Raw genomic sequence first — 19,704 nt, 5'->3', positions numbered from 1 at the left:
GTCTAATTTAGGAGAGAACAGATGAATATATCCTGATTACTCCACATAGGTATATTGTGCAACAGCAGAAGTCACTTAACTTTCAGAGTCTCTCTGAGTTTATCATAAGGGAGGCAATTATGTGAATTTTTCTAATGAGTGCAGGCCACTGTAGCTGATGCCAGTAATGTCCTTCCAGCAAGTTGCAACTTTTCTGTTTCAACCAACATTTGACAATGTCCAGAAAGGAATTACGTAGAAACATATGTAAAAACATAGAAGATAGGAATAGGAAGAGACCATTCAGCTATTTGAGCCTGCTCCACCATTCTTTATGATCATGGCTGATCATCCAACCCAATAGCCTAATCCTGTTTTCTCCTAATAACTCTTGATCCCATTCGCCCCACGTGCTATATCTAGTTGCCTCTTGAATACATTCAATGTTTTGGCATCAAATACTTTCTGTGGCAATGAATTCCACAGGCTCTTGACTCTTTGGATGAAGAAATGTCACCTCATCTCTGTCCTAATCAGCCATGACTGAATGGCAGAGCAGTACCAATGGGCCAAATGGCCTAATTTCTGCTCCTATGTCTTATGGCCTTATGGTCTTAAATCATCTACCCCAAAGCCTTGTACTGTGACCCCTGGTTCTGGACACACCCACCAAAAGGGAATACCCTCCCAGCTTCAACCCTGACTAGTCCTGCTGGAATTCTACAAGTTTCTATGAGATCCCCTCATTGATCTGAACTTTAGCGAAAATAATTCCAATCTGGTCAATCTCTCCTAATATGTCAGACTCACCATCCCTGGAATCAGCCTGGTAATCCTTTGCTACACTCCCTTGAGAGCAAAAGCATCTTTCTCAGAAAAGGAGACCAAAATTGCACACAGTATTCCAGGTCTGGTCTCATCAAGGCCCTGTACAACTGCAACAACACACCCCTGCTCCTGTACTCAAAGCCTCCCGCATTTTCCTTCTTTACCGCCTGCTGCACCTACATGTTTATCTTTAGCGACTGGTGCACAAGGATGCCCAGGTCCCACTGCACATTCCCTTTCCCCAATTTACAACCATTCAGGTAGTAATCTGCCTTCTTGTTTTTGCTTCCTAAGAGAATAACCTCACATTTATCCAGTATACTGTATATGCCATTGATTTGCTCAGTCACCCAACCTATCGAGACTACCCTCCAACCCAACATGTTCTCATTTGCAAACTTGGAGATGTTACATTTTGTTCCCTCATTCAAATCATTAATGTGTATTGTGAATGGGGGGGGGGGGGGGGGGTCCTAGCACTGATCCATATGGCATCCCACTAGTTAATGCCTGCCAATTTGAAAAGGACCCATTAATTCCTACTCCTTGTTTCTTCTCTGCCAACCAGTTTCCTATCCATCTCAATACGCTTCCCCCAATTCCATGTGCTTTAATCTTGCACATTAATCTCTTATGCGGGACTTTGTCAAAAACTTTCTGATAGTCTAAATATACTATATCGACTGCCTCCCTCTTGTGAGCTCTATTGGTTACATCTTCATTGAATTCCAACATATTTGTCAAGCATGATATCCCCTTCATTAATCCACACTGACTCTGTCTGATCCTACTACTGCTTTCTAATGTTCTGCTATAAAATCCTTGACAATGGATTCGAGAATTTTCCCCACTATCGATGTTAGGCTCACTGCTCTATAATTCCCTGTTTTCTCTCTACTTCCCTTTTTGAATATTGGAGTGGCATCCATCACCCTCTAAACTCCAGAGACTATTCCAAAGCCTATAGAAGCCTGGCAGATGAATACCAGTGCACCCCCTATTTCTAGAGCTAATTCCTTAAGTACTGTGGGATGTAGATTATCAGGCCTTGGGAATTGATCAGCCTTCAAACCCAACAATTTTCCCAGCACCATTTCTCTGCTAATATTGATCTCCTTCAGTTCTTCTGTCTCATTAAATCTTGTATCCTCCAACAATTCTGACATCTGATTTGTGCCGTCTTTTGTGAAGACAGAACCAAAGTATATGTTCAGTTGTTCAGCTATTTCTTTGTCCCTTATTGCACATTCCCTCATTTCAGTCTGTAGGGGGCCTACATTTATCTTTACCAATTTCTTTCTCTTCACATACCTATAGAAAATCTTAGTATCACTCTTTCATGTTCCCTGCAAGCTTATTTTTGTACTTTATCTTCTCCTTCTTAGTCAAGCCCTTGGTCCTTCTTTGCTGAATTCTAAACTGCTCTCAATCCTCAGATTTATTATTTTTCTTGGACAACTGTATGTTTCTTCCTTGGATCAGATACTATCTCTGATTTCCTTTGTAAGCCTGGATTGGCCCCTTTTACCCATTTTGCTTTTGTGACAGACAGGAACAAACAGTTGTTGCAGTTCCACCATACATTCCTTGAATGTTTGCCATTGCCTATTCACTGTCATCCCTTTAAGCAACTTTCTCCAATCTATCAAGGTGAACTTATGTCTCATATCCTTATAGCTTCCTTTTCTGAATCAACAACCTCACTCTCCATCTTGGTAAAAAAATTCTATCATGTTATGGTCTCTCTCTCCCAAGGAATCTTGCACAGCTAGATTGGAAATGATTCCCTTCTCATTATACAGCACCCAGTCTAAGATGGCCTGCTCCGTTCCTCTAAATATTGGTGAAGAAAATCATCCCATATACACTCCAGGAATTCCTCCTCTGCGACATTGTGGCTAATTTGATTTGCCCAATCCACGTGCAGATTAAAATTACCCATGATCACCGATATGCCCTTATCATATGATTCTAATTTCCTGTTTAATGCATTCTTGACATCACCGCTGCAGTTTGGGCGTCTATATATGGCACCCACTGATGTTTTTTTCCCCTTGGTATTTCTCAACTTTACCAGACTCCACATTGTCAGAGTTAATATCCTTTCTCACTATTGAGCCAATCTCCTCTTTAACCAGCAATGCCACTCCTCCACCTTTTACTTTTTGCCTTCCCTTCCTAAATACTGAATACCCTGGGACCATCAGTTCCCATCCCTGGCCACCCTGCAGCTATGTCTTCATAAGCCCAATTACATCATAACCGTTTGTATCTATCTGCATGATTAGTTCATCATTTTTTTGCAGATGCTCCACGCATTAATGCACAAAGCCTTTAAGCGTGTCCTTTCGACAGTGTTTGTCTCCTCCTTATTTTTCTCAATAGCCCTGTTTGAATCTTTTTCTGGTTTCTCAGCCTATCACTTTCCTTATTCCCTTTTCTACCTTTTGTTTTTGTCCTTGCTGCCTTCTTCTCTGACTCTTTACATAGGTTCCCATCCCCCAGTATATTAGTTTAAACCCTTCCCAACCGATCTAGCAAAAACTTCCCCTCCGACATCAGTACCAGTCCTGCCCAGGTGTAACCATTCAATTTGTACAGGTCCCACCTCCCTCGGAACTGCTCCCATTGCCCCACGAATCTGAAACCCTTCCTCTGACACCATCTTTGCAGCCACATAACCATCCAATATATCCTGTCATTACTCTTCTTGCTGGCACGTGGCACCAGTAGTAATCCTGAGATCACTACTTTTGAGGTCCAATTTCTTAACTTTTGTCCTAGCTTCCTGTATTCTGCCTTTAGGACCTCATCCATTTTTCTTTACCTATGTTGTTTGTGCCAATGTGTACCATAACCACTGGCTCTTCACCCTCTTCCTTTAGAATGTCCTTTGCCTGCTCCAAGACATCCTTGACCCTAGCACCAGGGAGGCAACATACCATCATTTGCGGCCACAGAAATGCCTGTCTATTCCCTTACAATTGAACCCTTACAATTATTACACTGGCACCATTTTTACTCCTCCCCTGACAAGAATGAGATCAAAATAACAGCAATTCAACATCATTAGTGATGAAGAATCTTGTTTGTAGAAGCAAAGTTTTGCTGTATTCTTTGAATGATGTCCTGTAGTGCTACATTGCCAACCAGTAGGAAGGACCCTCCCTATCACCTCTGTCGGTCCCAATTCATATCCTAAAAACTTTGATACAATCCTTAATAACATATTAATTTTCAGAGCCTCTGTCCCAATTGTGTAAATTCTCCTTGTAATGTATATCTCCAAGTACAGGTGTCATTCTAAAAAAATCGGGCAGCACTCCATCCAAGGGCAATATTCATTTGATGACATTTACAGAATAGCTCAGATTATCCAGGAGTGTGGTCTAACAAGGATTGGTTATCAGGCTGGAAACCTGTGACCAGCGGTGTGCAAACAAAGAACAGTGCTGGGCCCACTGCTTTTTGTCAATTATGTAAATGATTTGGGTGTGAAGAGAGGAGGAATGGTTTGTGATTTTGCAGATGGCACCAAAATTGGAGTGCACTGCGAAGAAAGTTACTCAGAGTACAACAGGATATTGATCAGATGGGCCAATGAGTCAAGGAGTGGCAGATGAAATGTAATGTAGATAAATATGAGGTGTTGCATTTTGGAAAGGCAAATCAGGGCAGGACATATACTCTAAATGGTAAGGTCCTGGGGAGTGTTGCTGAACAAAGAGACCTTGGAGTGCAAGTTCGTATTTCCTTGAAAGTAGAGTCACAAGTAGACAGGATAGTGAAGAAGGTGTTTGATAAGCTTGCCTTTAATGGTCAGTGCATTGAGTAGAGGAGTTAGGAGGTCATGTTGCGGCTGTACAGGACATTTGTCAGGCCACTTTTGAAATATTGCATGCAATTCTGGTCTCCCTGCTGCAGGGAGGATGTTGTGAAACTTGAAAGGATTCAGAAAAGATTTAAAAGGATGTTTCCAGGGTTGGAGTGTCTGAACTATAGGGAGAGGCTGAACAGATTGGAGCTATTTTCCCTAGAGTGTCAGAGGCTGAGGGGTGACGATGAGGGGAATCGATAGGGTGAATAGCCAAGGCATTTCCCCCGGGGTCCAAAAACAAAGGCCATAGGTTTAAGGTGAGAGGAAAAAGATTTAAAAGGGATCAAAGGGGCAACTTTTTCACACAGGTGATGGTGCGTATTGGGAATGAGCTGCCAGAGGACGTGGTGGAGCTAGTTAAATAACAACAATTAAAAGGCATCTGGATTGTTTTATGAAGAGGAAGGGATTAGAGGTATGTGGCCAAATGCTGGCAAATGGAACTAGATTAAGTTGACAGGCCGACGAGGGGAGAGGCCATTCTAGACTTGGTGCTCGGAAACGAGCCGGGGCAGGTATCAGATCTTGTGGTGGGAGAGCATTTTGGTGATAGTGACCATAACTGCCTCACATTTTACATAGCTATGGAGAAGGAGAGGATGAGGCAGAATGGGAGGATATTTAATTGGGGAAGAGGAAACTATGATGCGATTAGACATGAGTTAGGAAGCATGGACTGGGAGCAGTTGTTCCATGGTAAGGGAACTATAGACATGTGGAGATGGTTTAAGGAACAGTTGTTGGGAGTGATGAGTAAATATGTCCCTCTGAGACAGGCAAGAAGGGGTAAGATTAAGGAACCTTGGATGACGAGGGCGGTGGAGCTTCTAGTGAAAAGGAAGAAGGTAGCTTACATAAGGTGGAGGAAGCTAGGGTCAAGTTCAGCTAGAGAGGATTACATGCAGGCAAGGAAGGAGCTCAAAAATGGTCTGAGGAGAGCCAGGAGGGGGCACGAGAAAGGCTTGGCAGAAGGAATCCGGGAAAACACAAAGGCATTTTACACTTATGTGAGGAATAAGAGAATGGTCAAAGAAAGAGTAGGGCCGATCAGGGATAGCACAGGGAACTTGTGTGTGGAGCCTGAGGAGGTAGGGGAAGCCCTAAATGAGTTTTTTGCTTCTGTCTTTACGAAAGAAACCAACTTTGTAGTGAATGAAACCTTTGAAGAGCAGGTGTGCATGCTGGAATGGATAGAGATAGAGGAAGCTGATGTGCTGAAAATTTTGTCAAACATTAAGATTGATAAGTCGCCAGGCCCGGATCAGATTTGTCCTCGGCTGCTTTGGGAAGCGAGAAATGCAATTGCTTCGCCACTTGCGAAGATCTTTGCATCCTCGCTCTCCACTGGAGTCGTACCTGAGGACTGGAGAGAGGCAAATGTAATTCCTCTCTTCAAGAAAGGAAATCGGGAATTCCCCGGCAATTATAGACCGGTAAGTCTCACGTCTGTCGTCTGCAAGGTGTTAGAAAGGATTCTGAGGGATAAGACTTATGACCATCTGGAAGAGCATGGCTTGATCAAATACAGTCAACACGGCTTTGTGAGGGGTAGGTCATGCCTTACAAACCTTATCGAGTTTTTTGAGGATGTGACTAGAAAGGTTGATGAGGGTCGAGCTGTGGATGTGGTGTATATGGACTTCAGTAAGGCATTTGATAAGGTTCCCCATGGAAGGCTCATTCAGAAGGTCAGGAGGAATGGGATACAGGGGAACTTAGCTGCTTGGATACAGAATTGGCTGGCCAACAGAAGACAGCGAGTGGTAGTAGAAGGAAAATATTCTGCCTGGAAGTCAGTGGTGAGTGGGGTTCCACAGGGCTCTGTCCTTGGGCCTCTACTGTTTGTAATTTTTATTAATGACTTGGACGAGGGAATTGAAGGATGGGTCAGCAAGTTTGCAGACGACACAAAGGTCGGAGGTGTCGTTGACAGTGTAGAGGGCTGTTGTAGGCTGCAGCGGGACATTGACAGGATGCAGAGATGGGCTGAGAGGTGGCAGATGGAGTTCAACCTGGATAAATGCGAGGTGATGCATTTTGGAAGGTCGAATTTGAAAGCTGAGTACAGGATTAAGGATAGGATTCTTGGCAGCGTGGAGGAACAGAGGGATCTTGGTGTGCAGATACATAGATCCCTTAAAATGGCCACCCAAGTGGACAGGGTTGTTAAGAAAGCATATGGTTTTTTGGCTTTCATTAACAGGGGGATTGAGTTTAAGAGTCGTGAGATCTTGTTGCAGCTCTATAAAACTTTGGTTAGACCGCACTTGGAATACTGCGTCCAGTTCTGGTCGCCGTATTATAGGAAAGATGTGGATGCTTTGGAGAGGGTTCAGAGGAGGTTTACCAGGATGCTGCCTGGACTGGAGGGCTTATCTTATGAAGAGAGGTTGACTGAGCTCGGTCTCTTTTCATTGGAGAAAAGGAGGAGGAGAGGGGACCTAATTGAGGTATACAAGATAATGAGAGGCATAGATAGAGTTGATAGCCAGAGACTATTTCCCAGGGCAGAAATGGCTAGCACGAGCGGTCATAGTTTTAAGCTGGTTGGTGGAAAGTATAGAGAGGATGTCAGAGGCAGGTTCTTTACGCAGAGAGTTGTGAGAGCATGGAATGCGTTGCCAGCAGCAGTTGTGGAAGCAAGGTCATTGGGGTCATTTAAGAGACTGCTGGACATGCATATGGTCACAGAAATTTGAGGGTGCATACATGAGGATCAATGGTCGGCACAACATTGTGGGCTGAAGGGCCTGTTCTGTGCTGTACTGTTCTATGTTCTATGTTCTATGTTCTATGTTCTATGTTCTAAGTTAGGATATCTGGTCAGCTTGGACGAGTTGGACTGAAGGTTCTATTTCCATGCTATACAACCCTATGAATCCAAAACTCTATGAAGCTTTGTGCAGCCGAAGCATGATTTCACCCCCTTCATATTCTAGTTTACTAGATATAATGGCCAGCCTCTCATTAGCCAATTTGACTCTATTTTGATAGCTCTTCATAATGTGTTAAGGTTGCTTGTACTTGGACCCCATGATTTTTTTTGAAGTTACAGAACTTCTAGCTTATCAATGTTTTGAAAGTTTGATCCAACTCTACCCTGTTCGCATCCCGAAGTAGATGACCTTGTATTTTTTTCCATTGTAATTCATTTGTTAGGCATTTACTATTTACATAATCTGATCAACATAGTTGCAAGTGGGTAGATATAGTGAGCAGAAAGAGTATACAATGGGTTTAACAATTTCATAAGGTTTGGCAGAGTGAATATCATGTAACTCTCAACTGGCACTTATCACCTTCTGGGCTCCTTTCATTCAGTCGCACAGCACTCCTCTGATCAACTTGCAACTCTTTTCAGCTTCCTCCTCAAATCTCCATCACATTTGAAAACACTCACACTCCTCTTATAGCTGTGTTGCACTATTTCAGCTTTAGCTTGACTTGTCAACCAATTAACCAACTTTCCCTTTTCTCCTGTTGTATGAAGTGTTGCGATTGAAGTTTGGCATTCTCGTGTTTGCTCTGCTGAATGTGAGATGGAAAGCTTTGACAAGATATTTCTCTTTCAAAAATAAACAAACCAATATCTTCAGGATGAGAAGGTTGGGTTGGGGTGAAGAGGGTGACTTCTAATCTCATGCAAGGGGCCAGTCACCACTGACAAATTATAGGAGATTTTCATTGCGAACAAAGCCTGTCGTTCGGTCTACATTTCGATGATATTAATAATAAATCTTTCATAAGGGTTATCAAATATTTATAAATTACACTTTGTTTTGTGTAGACAGATTTACTGATCCATTACTAATGAATTATGACAACATATCAATGACTCTTAGTAAAGAGAGCCCCATAATTCTGCTTAGTGTGATCGCAGTGGAAGAGGGAAGAAAACAATCGATCAGAAATGGTCATGTTAATGTAACTCTACAAACAGTCCTATTAAGAAGGTTTCACTTAAAGTTACAGCAAGTATGCTTTGTCATAATAATAGTGCAATTGAAAGGCAGGTATATATGAATTGATTGTGTAGTTAATCTAGACAATATGCATAAGCAGATACATTGAACAAAAACAACTAACATTTATGTCATGTCGATAATGCTATAAAACTCCACAAGGTGTTTTAGAGGAGTATTTAAACAGAAATTGACAGAAAGCCTCATGAGGAGATATTAATACAGGTTTCCAATTCTGGATGTGAGTTTGCTCACTGAGCTGGAAGGTTAGTTTTCAGACGTTTTGTCACTTTATTTTTATTTGAAAAAAATATACTTTATTCATAAGATGTACAAAAAATAAAACATTGATACACCTACCCAGACACGCTCCAGGTTACCCAGGGGGTACGTGCACCAACTAAAGGAAAAAAACAAACAAAGAACAAAAAAAAGCAAAGAAAACACCCCGGCAGTCGTCACCCCGCACAGTCCCCGTTGGCCCCCTGACCAGTTGGGGAAGGCACCAGCTGGGCCCAGTTACCAGATAGGGCCCTTTTTTCTATTCTGGACGAGGGGTTTCATACCGTGGTCTTTCCCCATCGCGCCTTGGCGGCGGCTGCCCCAAGCTTTAGTGCGTCCCTCAGCACGTAGTCCTGGACCTTGGAGTGCGCCACTCTGCAACACTCGGTCGGGGTCAGTTCTTTCAGCTGGCAGACCAGCAAGTTGCGGGCAGACCAAAGAGCGTCTTTCACCGCATTGATGGTCCTCCAGGCGCAGTTGATGTTGGTATCGGTGTGCATCCTGGGAAACAGCCCGTAGAGCACGGAGTCCCGCGTCACGGAGCTGCTCGGGACGAACCTCGACAAATACCACTGCATCCCCCTCCAGACCTCCTGCGCATAGGCACACTCCAGAAGGAGGTGATCGACAGTCTCGTCCCCCCCCCGCAGCCGCCTCGAGGGCAGCGTGCGGTGGCGCAGAGATTCCGGGCATGCATAAAGGATCTCACTGGCAGAGTCCCTCTCACCGCCAGCCAAGCAACGTCCTTGTGCTTGTTTGAAAGTTCTGGCGATGAGGCATTCTGCCAAATGACTTTGGCAGTCTGCGTGGGGAACCACACGACGGGATCCACCCTCTCCATTTCCCGAAGAGTCCCGAGGATACTACGTGCTGACCACTGCCTGACGGCCTTGTGGTCAAAGGTATTTCCCTTCAAAAATTTCTCCATGAAGGACAGGTGGTACGGGACGGTCCAACTACTCGGACCGTTCCGCGGCAACGAGGCCAAGCCCATCCTTCGCAACACTGGGGACAGGTAGAACCTCAGTAAGTAGTGACACTTGGTGTTTGCGTACTGAGGATCTACGCACAGCTTGATGCAGCCGCACACAAAGGTAGCCGTCAGGGCGAGGGTGGCGTTCGGTACGCCCTTTCCCCCATTTCCCAGGTCTTTGTACATGGTGTCCCTGCGGACCCGGTCCATCCTCGACCCCCAAATGAAGTGGAAGATGGCCCGGGTGACCGCAGCGGCGCAGGTCCAGGGAATAGGCCAGGTCTGCGCCACATACAACAGTACCGAAAGCCCCTCGCACCTGACAACCAGTTTCTTACCCGCGATGGAGAGGGGCCGGAGAGTCCACCTGCCCAGCTTCTGCCTCAGTTTGGGGATACGCTCCTCCCAAGTCTTAGTGCACGCTCCAGATCCACCGAACCAAACACCCAGCACCTTCAGGTAGTCTGTCCTGACGGTGAAGGGGATGAAGGAGCGGTCGTCCCAGTTCCCGAAGAACATGACCTCGCTCTTACCCCTGTTGACTTTGGAACCCAAGGCCAGTTCAAACTGGCCGCAGATGTCCAACAGCCTGCTCACCGACCGACGATCGGTGCAGAAGACGGCGACATCGTCCATGTACAGGGAGGTCTTGACCTGAAGGCCTCCGCTGCCTGGGATAGTCACACACTTCAGGCTCACGTCCTTCCTGATGGATGCGGCGAAGGGCTCCACACAGCACAAGAGCAAGGCAGCGGAGAGCGGGCAGCCCTGCCTGACTCCAGATCTGATGGGAAAACTGTCCGATTCCCACCCGTTAATCGAGACTGCGCTAATGATGTTGGTGTAGAGCAGCCAGATCCAATTGCGGATGCCCTCCCCGAACCCTAATTTCGAGAGGACATCCCTCATGTAAGCATGAGAGACCCTGTCGAAGGCCTTCTCCTGGTCCAGGCTGATGTGGCAGGTGACCACCCGCCTGTCCTGTACGTAGGCGATCATATCCCTGATACGCGTGAGCCTCTCAGCGATCTTCCTGGCCGGCACAGCACAGGTTTGGTCAGGTTGAATCACCGACTCCAGGACAGACCTGACCCGGTTGGCTATGACCTTGGCCAGGATTTTGTAGTCCACGTTCAACAGTGAAATGGGACGCCAATTCTTAATTTCTTCCCTCTCCCCCTTCCTCTTGTAAATGAGGGTGATGATGCCCTTCCTCATAGGCTTGCAGATTTCCCCTGCCCGAAGCGCACTATCGTACACCTCCAGCAGGTCCTGGCCGACCAGGTCCCACAGAGCGGAATACAGCTCGACCGGTAAGCCGTCGCTCCAGGGAGTCTTATTCCTCTCCAAGGACTTGAAGGCTCTGGTCAGATCGTCCAGGAATATCGGCCGGTCCAGCCACTCCCTCGTGCCGTCGTCTAAGACCTCCGTGAAAGATGACAGGAACGACTCGGAGGCCCTGCTGTCCGTGGGCTTCGTGTCGTACAGTCCGGCATAGAAGGATCTGCTGATCCTCAAAATGTCGGGCCGAGACGACGTCACCGAGCCGTCGTCCTCCTTCAGCCGGCTAAGCACAGAGCTCTCTTTGTGCACCTTCTGAAAGAAGACACGCGAGCACGTCTCGTCCTGCTCCACGGAGTGGACCCCGGACGGGAAGATTATCCTGGAGGCCTCCGCAGCAAAGAGCGAGGCTTGCTGGCCCCTCACCTCGTGGAGGTCCTCCGTGACATCGACCCCCATCAACTGCGGAAGGAGCAGGTTCTGCACCCTTTTCTGGAGTCGCGACAGCTTTCCCTGCCTCTCTCTCACCTTCTGAACACCCTTGAGGACAAAGAACCTCTTGATGTTCTCCTTCACCATCTCCCACCAGTCGTTCGGACACTCAAAGACGGGTTTCACGGTTCTCCAACCTGCGTACTCCCTCTTAAGCTCCTCGACCGTCTCTGGGGTCAACAGAGCCGTGTTGAGCTTCCACGTCCCCTTGCCGGCCAGCTGGTCTTCCTGTAAATGACAGTCAGCCAGCAGGAGGCAGTGGTCAGAGAACAACACCGGCTCGACGCCGGTGGACCTGACCGAGAAAGCCCGTGACACAAACAGGAAGTCTATCCTTGAGCGAATAGACCTGTCTGGCCGCGACCAGGTGTACCTCCGCTGCGCACCATCTGCAGGGGTGCTGAAGATGTCGAGCAGCTCGGCGTCCTTCACCGTGTCCATCAGGAATCCAGTTGACTCCCCCCAACCGCTGTCCCCACATCGGATCTTCCATCTGCATCAATGATGCAGTTGAAGTCTCCGCCTAGGATGACCGGCCTGGACGTAGCCAGCAGGGGTGGAAGCCGCTGCAGGACGGCCAACTGCTCACTCCGTACCGCGGGGGCGTACACGTTGATCAGCCTCAGGGGAGCGTTCCTGTAGGTGATGTCAGCCACGAGGAGGTGCCACCCACCACCTCCTGAACTTGAGAGATGGTGAAGTTGCGCCCCCGCAGCAGAATAGCTAGGCCCGAGGAGCGACAGCCGTTACCCCCCGACCAGATTGAAGGCCCACAGGTCCAGGTGCCGGACCATTTCCCGTACCTGCCAAGGTGTGGTATCCTACACTCCTGCAGAAACAGGAGGTCTGCCTTGATGGTGGTCAGGTAGGCCAACGTGGATACACATCTTGCGGTGGTCTTGACGCTGCGCACATTAATGCTCGCAACTCGTACCCTCATTGTGGGCAGTGACCACAGTACCCTCCCCAAGTCCAAGGTCCAGCCCTTCCATCTGTCCCTTCATGCCCATTGCCCGGGCTAACTGCTGGATGCTCTCCGGGCTGAGGAAGCCGTCCGTGCTGCCTTCTGGGTGGCATCCCCCCATCAGGTGTACGGAGGCAGGAGAGTCTGGCTCTGGGTCAGGTTGGGGACGCGTTGTTTCCTCCTTCCCGCCTGGAAGTTTCGGGGGGCCCTCCAGAGCCCCAGTGGCGCGTGGCTGGGTGTCAGAGGGAGCCTCAGGATGCCTCCCATCACCTGGAAGCGGGGTGCTGCTTTCTTTCTCCCTTGAGATCTTTAGCTTCTGCTTTGGGCGTGCCTCCTCCGAATCTCCCTCGTCAGAGGAGCTCTTGTAGCCCCCCTGTAGCTGCCTCTTCCCGCCTGATGGTTGTGGTTCCTGGGCCCGCTGACGCACCTTCCTCCTCGCTTTCCGGACCATCGTCCACTCCCCTGGGTCGCCTGTCACCGCCTCCATCGACTCCGGGTTGTCGCGGGGGAGTGGAGCCTGGAGGTATGCTTTGCTGGCCTTGGGCCCATCCTGCGGGGCTGGGCCCTCCTGCACGATCTGGCCCTCCTGCACATTAGTGGGGTCCCTGCAGGGCCCTGGTGCCTTCATCTCCTCCGGCGGGGCTGGCCCTGCATCGCCCCTGCTGACGACCTGGGTGTAGGTGTTCCCCCGCCGCGGGCATGCCCTATAGAATTGGCCCGCTTCCCCACAAAGGTTGCAGCTTTTCTCTCGTGGGCAATCCTTTGCAAGGTGTCCCTCCTCCCTGCAGTTCCTGCAGATGGTGGCTTTGCAGTCGGCCGCCACGTGACCTGACCTACCACAGGCATGGCAGACTTTAGGTTGCCCTGCGTAGGTCAGGTAGCCCTTGCTCCCTCCGATCGCGAAGCTGGATGGTGGGTGTACAATGTTCCCGTCCGCGCCCATCCTCAGTGTCACCTTGACCTGCCTCTTACTCGTCCAGATGCCAAAGGGGTCCATGATGTCAGTTAGCTCCCCTTCCACCTTCACATACCTTCCAAGGAAGGTCAGGACATCAACTGCTGGCACTTGCGGGTTGTACATATGTACAGTCACCATACGGCTCCTCTGCGCTGGCATCACCAACAGCGGGACAGCGGTCAATACAGAGAGGGGGCCGTCACCTCTTTTCTCCTTGAAAACCTCCAGGAAGCGCTCGCAAAGCTTGGCAGTCCTGAAGGTTACATCGTCAAACCACCTCCGGGGAAATCCTGAGGGCAGTAAATGTCCGCAGCAGCGAACTCGCAACAGTCCAACAGGACCCTCTTCACGAAGAAGGTGCGGTCCACAGGTGCACCTTCATCCACCTTCTTCACGGAAACACGGATGGTGTTCCGGACCTCCTGACCTGGGGCACGAGCACTGGCCGCAGCCATCGTTGCAGGTTGGCTGCTCCCCTGAGCCAGCGTTCGGCCGAAGCCAGCATTAAGATCCACTGGTTGCAAGGGTGCACAGCCAACCCGACGTCCTCCTTTCACTTCCAACACAGCGTTCTCCTCCTCTCGGTCCACAAGAGAGTGGGTCCTTATTTTGTTCCAGATGTAAGCTGGTTCACTGAGCTGGAAGGTTTGTTCCCAGATGTTTTGTCACCTTTTTTTCTTTTTTTATTTGAAAAAATATACTTTATTCATAGAATGTACAAAAAATAAAACATTTATACACCTACCCAGTCATGCAAGCCACTCCGGGTTACCCAGGGGGTACATACACCAACTAAAGGTAAAAAAAAACAGAGAGAAAAAAAAAACAAAAAAAAGAAACCACCCCGGCAGTCGTCACCCCGCACAGTCCCAGTTGGCCCCCTGACCAGTTGGGGAAGGCGCCAGCTGGGCCCAGTTACCAGATAGGGTTCTTTTACCTATTCTGGACGAGGGGCTTCATACAGTGGTCTTTCCTCACCGTGCCTTGGCGGCGGCTGCCCCAAGCTTTAGTGCGTCCCTCAGCACGTAGTCCTGGACATTGGAGTGCGCCACTCTGCAACACTCGGTCGGGGTCAGTTCTTTCAGCTGGCAGACCAGCAAGTTGCGGACAGACCAAAGAGCGTCTTTCACCGCATTGATGGTCCTCCAGGCGCAGTTGATGTTGGTCTCGGTGTGCATCCCGGGAAACAGCCCGTAGACCACAGAGTCCCGCGTCACGGAGCTGCTCGGGACGAACCTCGACAAATATCACTGCATCCCCCTCCAGACCTCCTGACGGTGAAGGGGATGAAGGAGCAGTCGTCCCAGTTCCCGAAGAACATGACCTCGCTCTTACCCCTGTTGACTTTGCACCCGAGGCCAGTTCAAACTGGCCGCAGATGTCCAACAGCCTGCTCACCGACCGACGATCGGTGCAGAAGACGGCGACATCGTCCATGTACAGGGAGGTCTTGACCTGAAGGCCTCCGCTGCCTGGGATAGTCACACACTTCAGGCTCACGCCCTTCCTGATGGATGCGGTGAAGGGCTCCACACGGCACACGAACAAGGCAGGAGAGAGCGGGCAGCCCTGCCCGACTCCAGATCTAACAGGAAAACTGTCTGATTCCCACCCATTGATCGAGACTGCGCTAACGATGTTGGTGTAGAGCAGCCAAATCCAATTGCGGATGCCCTCCCCGAACCCCAATTTGGAGAGGACGTCCCTTATGTAAGCATGAGAGACCCTGTCGAAGGCCTTCTCCTGGTCCAGGCTGACGAGGCAGGTATCCACCCGCCTGTCCTGTACGTAGGCGATCATATCCCTGATGACCGCGAGGCTCTCAGCGATGTTCCTGCCCGGCACAGCACAGGTTTGGTCAGGATGAATCACTGACTCCAGGACAGACCTGACCCGGTTGGCTATGACCTTGGCCAGGATTTTGTAGTCCACGTTCAAAAGTGAAATGGGACGCGAATTCTTAATTTCTTCCCTCTCCCCCTTCCTCTTGTAAATGAGGGTGATGATGCCCTTCCTCATGGACTTGCACATTTCCTCTGCCCGAAGCGCACTAACGTACACCTCCAGCAGGTCCTGGCCGACCAGGTCCCACAGAGCGGAATACAGCTCGACCGGTAAGCCGTCGCTTCCGGGAGTCTTATTCCTCTCCAAGGACTTGAGGGCTCTGGCCAGCTTGTCCAGGGATATCGGCCGGTCCAGCCACTCCCTCGTGCCGTCGTCTAAGACCTCCGTGATAGACGACAGGAACGACTCGGAGGGCCTGCTGTCCGTGGGCTTTGTGTCGTACAGTCTGGCATAGAAGGATCTGCTGATCCTCAAAATGTCAGTCCGAGACGACGTCACCGAGCCGTCGTCCTCGTTCAGCCGGCTAAGCACAGAGCTCTCTTTGTGCACCTTCTGAAAGAAGAAACGCGAGCACGTCTCATCCTGCTCCATGGAGCGGACCCTGGACCGGAAGATTATCCGGGAGGCCTTCGCGGCGAAGAGCGAGGCTTGCTGGCCTCTCACCTCGCGGAGGTCCTCCGTGACATCGACACCCATCAACTGTAGAAGGAGCAGGTTCTGCACCCTTTTCTGGAGTCGCGACAGCTTTCCCCGCCTCTCTCTTGCCTTCTGAACACCCTTGAGGACAAAGAACCTCTTGATGTTCTCCTTCACCGTCTCCCACCAGTCGCCTGGAGACTCAAAGATGGGTTTCACAGTTCTCCAACCGGCGTACTCCCTCTTAAGCTCCTCGACGTTGTCTGGGGTCAACAGAGTCGTGTTGAGCTTCCATGTCCCCTTGCCGGCCGGCTGGTCATCCTGTAAGTGACAGTCGGCCAGCAGGAGGCAGTGGTCAGAGAACAACACCGGCTCGACGCCGGTGGACCTGACCGAGAATGTCCGTGACACAAACAGGAAGTCTATCCTTGAGCGGATAGACCTGTCTGGCCGCGACCAGGTGTACCTCTGCTGCGCTCCGTCTGCAGAGGTGCTGAAGACGTCGAGCAGCTTGGCGTCCTTCACCGTGCCCATCAGGAATCTGGACGTGACGTCCAGTTGACTCCCCCCACCCGCTGTCCCCACGTCGGATCTTCCATCTGCATCAATGATGCAGTTGAAGTCTCCGCCTAGGATGACCGGCCTGGATGTAGCCAGCAGGGGTGGAAGCCGCTGCAGGACGTCCAACCGCTCACTCCGTACCACTGGGGCGTACACGTTGATCAGCCTCAGGGGAGCGTACCTATAGGTGATGTCAGCCACTAGGAGGCGCCCCCCCCCACCACTTCCTGAACTTGAGAGATGGTGAAGTTGCGCCCCCGCAGCAGAATAGCCAGGCCCGAGGACCGACAGTCGTTACCCCCCGACCAGATCGAAGGCCCACAGGTCCAGGTGCCGGACCATTTCCCGTACCTGCCGAGGTGCGGTATCCCGCACTCCTGCAGAAACAGGAGGTCCGCCTTGATGGTGGTCAGGTAGGCCAACGTGGACACACATCTTGCGGTGGACTTGACGCTGCGCACATTAATGCTCGCAACTCATACCCCCATTGTGGGCAGTGACCGCAGTACCCTCCCCAAGTCCAAGGCCCAGCCCCTCCATCTGTCCCTTCATGCCCATTGCCCGGGCTAACTGCTGGATGCTCTCCGGGCTCAGGAAACCGTCCGTGCTGCCTTCCGGGTGGCATCCCCCCGTCGGGGGTGCGGAGGCAGGAGGGTCCGGCTCTGGGTCAGGCTGGGGACACGCTGTTTCCTCCTTCCCGCCTGGAAGTTCCGGGGGGCCCGCCAGTGCTCCAGCGGCACTTGACTGGGTGTCGGAGGGAGCCTCAGGACGCCTCCCGTCACCTGGAAGTGTGGTGCTGCTTTCCTTCCCCCTCGAGATCTTTAACTTCTGCTTCGGTGGGCCCTCTCGGAATCCCCCTCGTCAGAGGATCTCTTATAGCCCCCCTGTAGCTGCCTCTTCCCGCCTGATGGTTGCGGTTCCTGGGCCCGCCGACGCACCTTCCTCCTCGCTTTCCGGACTGTTGTCCACTCCCCTGGGTCGCCTGTCGCCGCCTCCATCGACTCCGGGTTGTCGGGGGGGATCGGAGCCTGCAGGGGTTCTTTGCCGACCTCGGGCCCATCCTGCGGGGCTGGGCCCTCCTGCACGGCCTGGCCCTCCTGTACACTAGTGGGGTCCCTGCAGGGCCCTGGTGCCTTCCTCTCCTCCGGGGGGGCTGGCCCTGCATTGCCCCTGCCGGCGACCTGGGCTTAGGTGGTCCCCCGCCGCGGGCATGCCCTATAGAGGTGGCCCGCTTCCCCGCAAAGGTTGCAGCTATTCTCTCATGGGCAATCCTTTGCAAGGTGTGCCTCCTCCCTGCAGTTCCTACAGATGGTGGCTTTGCATTCGGCCGCCACGTGACCTGACCTACCACAGGCATGGCAGACTTTAGGTTGCCCTGCATAGGTCAGGTAGCCCCTGCTCCCGCCGATCGCGAAGCTGGATGGTGGATGTACGACATTCCCGTCCGCGCCCATCCTCAGCGTCACCTTGACCTGCCTCTTACTCGTCCAGATGCCAAAGGGGTCCATGATGTCAGTTAGGTCCCCTTCCACCTTCACATACCTTCCGAGGAAGGTCAGGACATCAACTGCTGGCACATGCGGGTTGTACATATGTACAGTCACCATACGGCTCCTCTGCGCTGGCATCACAAACAGCGGGACAGCGGTCAATACAGAGAGGGGGCTGCCACCTCCTTTCTCCTTGAAAACCGCCAGGAAGCACTCGCAAAGTTTGGCACTCCTGAAGGTCTCGTCGTAAAAACCTCCTCCAGGGAAATCCTGCAGGCAGTAAATGTCCGCAGCAGCGAACCCACAACAGTCCAACAGGACCCTCTTCACGAAGAAGGTGCGGTCCACAGGTGCACCTTCATCCACCTTCTTTACAGAAACACGGATGGTGTTCCGGACCCCCTGACCTGGGGCACGAGCACTTGCCGCAGCCATCGTTGCAGGTTGGATGCTCCCCTGAACCAGCGTTCGGCCGAAGCCAGCATTAAGATCCACTGGTTGCAAGGGTGCACAGCCAACCCGATGTCCTCCTTTCACCTCCAAGACAGCACTCTCCTCCTCTCGGTCCACAAGAGAGTGGGTCTTTATTTTGTTCCAGATGTAAGCTGGTTCACTGAGCTTGCCGGTTTGTTCCCAGATGTTTTGTCACCATTCTAGGTAACATCAACAGTGAGCCTCCGATGAAGCGCTGGTGTTATGTCCCGCTTTCTATTTATCTGTTTAGGTTTCCTTGGGTTGTTGATGTCATTTCCTGCATTGGTGATGTCATTTCCTGTTCTTTTTCTCAGAGGATGGTAGATTGACTCCAAATCAATGTGTTTGTTGATGGAGTTCCGGTTGGAATGCCATGCCTCTAGGAATTCTCATGCATGTCTCTGTTTGGCTTGTCCTAGGATGGATGTGTTGTCCCAATCAAAGTGGTGTCCTTCCTCATCTGTATGTAAGGATACGAGTGATAGTGGGTCATGTTGTTTTGTGGCTAGTTGAAGTTCATGTATCCTGGTGGCTAGCTTTCTGTCTGTCTGTCCAATGTAGTGTTTGTCACTTTCCAATTGTCTAGTAGTGCATAGAAAGGTTTAAGGAGGGAATTCAAGAGCTTAATATCCAGAGAGCTGAAGATTTGTGAGTTCGAATCACGCCTTGTCAATTTGAGAATTTGAAATTGTATTTTCAAAAAATTTTATGAAAAATGGCTAATAGAGCTATCAGATTGTTAGAAAAACCAGTTTGGTTCTCTAATGTAATGTTAGGAACAAGACCTGTTTTCGTATTCTGTCTAGCCCAGTGTTTCCAGTCTCACACCAGTGTGATTGAATCTTGACAACCTTCCAAATTCGCCAAGTAAACCAATAAGTGATACCCAGATTAACCAGGTTTGGACAGTGAATGTGGCCTTGCCAGTCACATCCATATCCTGAGAATTATTTCAAATACAACTCCAAGTCAATGCCAGATGTATTCCATCTTTGTCACATGTAAATATCCAAGAATAAAAATGAGATTTTGTTTGAGAGAGCAGGAAGTTTGTTTCATGAACAGCAAGTAGAATCAGTGGCAGGATCAGGAACACACATGG

Source organism: Stegostoma tigrinum, chromosome 14 (genome assembly GCF_030684315.1).
Source record: "Stegostoma tigrinum isolate sSteTig4 chromosome 14, sSteTig4.hap1, whole genome shotgun sequence".
Lineage (NCBI taxonomy): Eukaryota > Metazoa > Chordata > Chondrichthyes > Orectolobiformes > Stegostomatidae > Stegostoma > Stegostoma tigrinum.
This window is presented reverse-complemented; position numbering follows the sequence as displayed.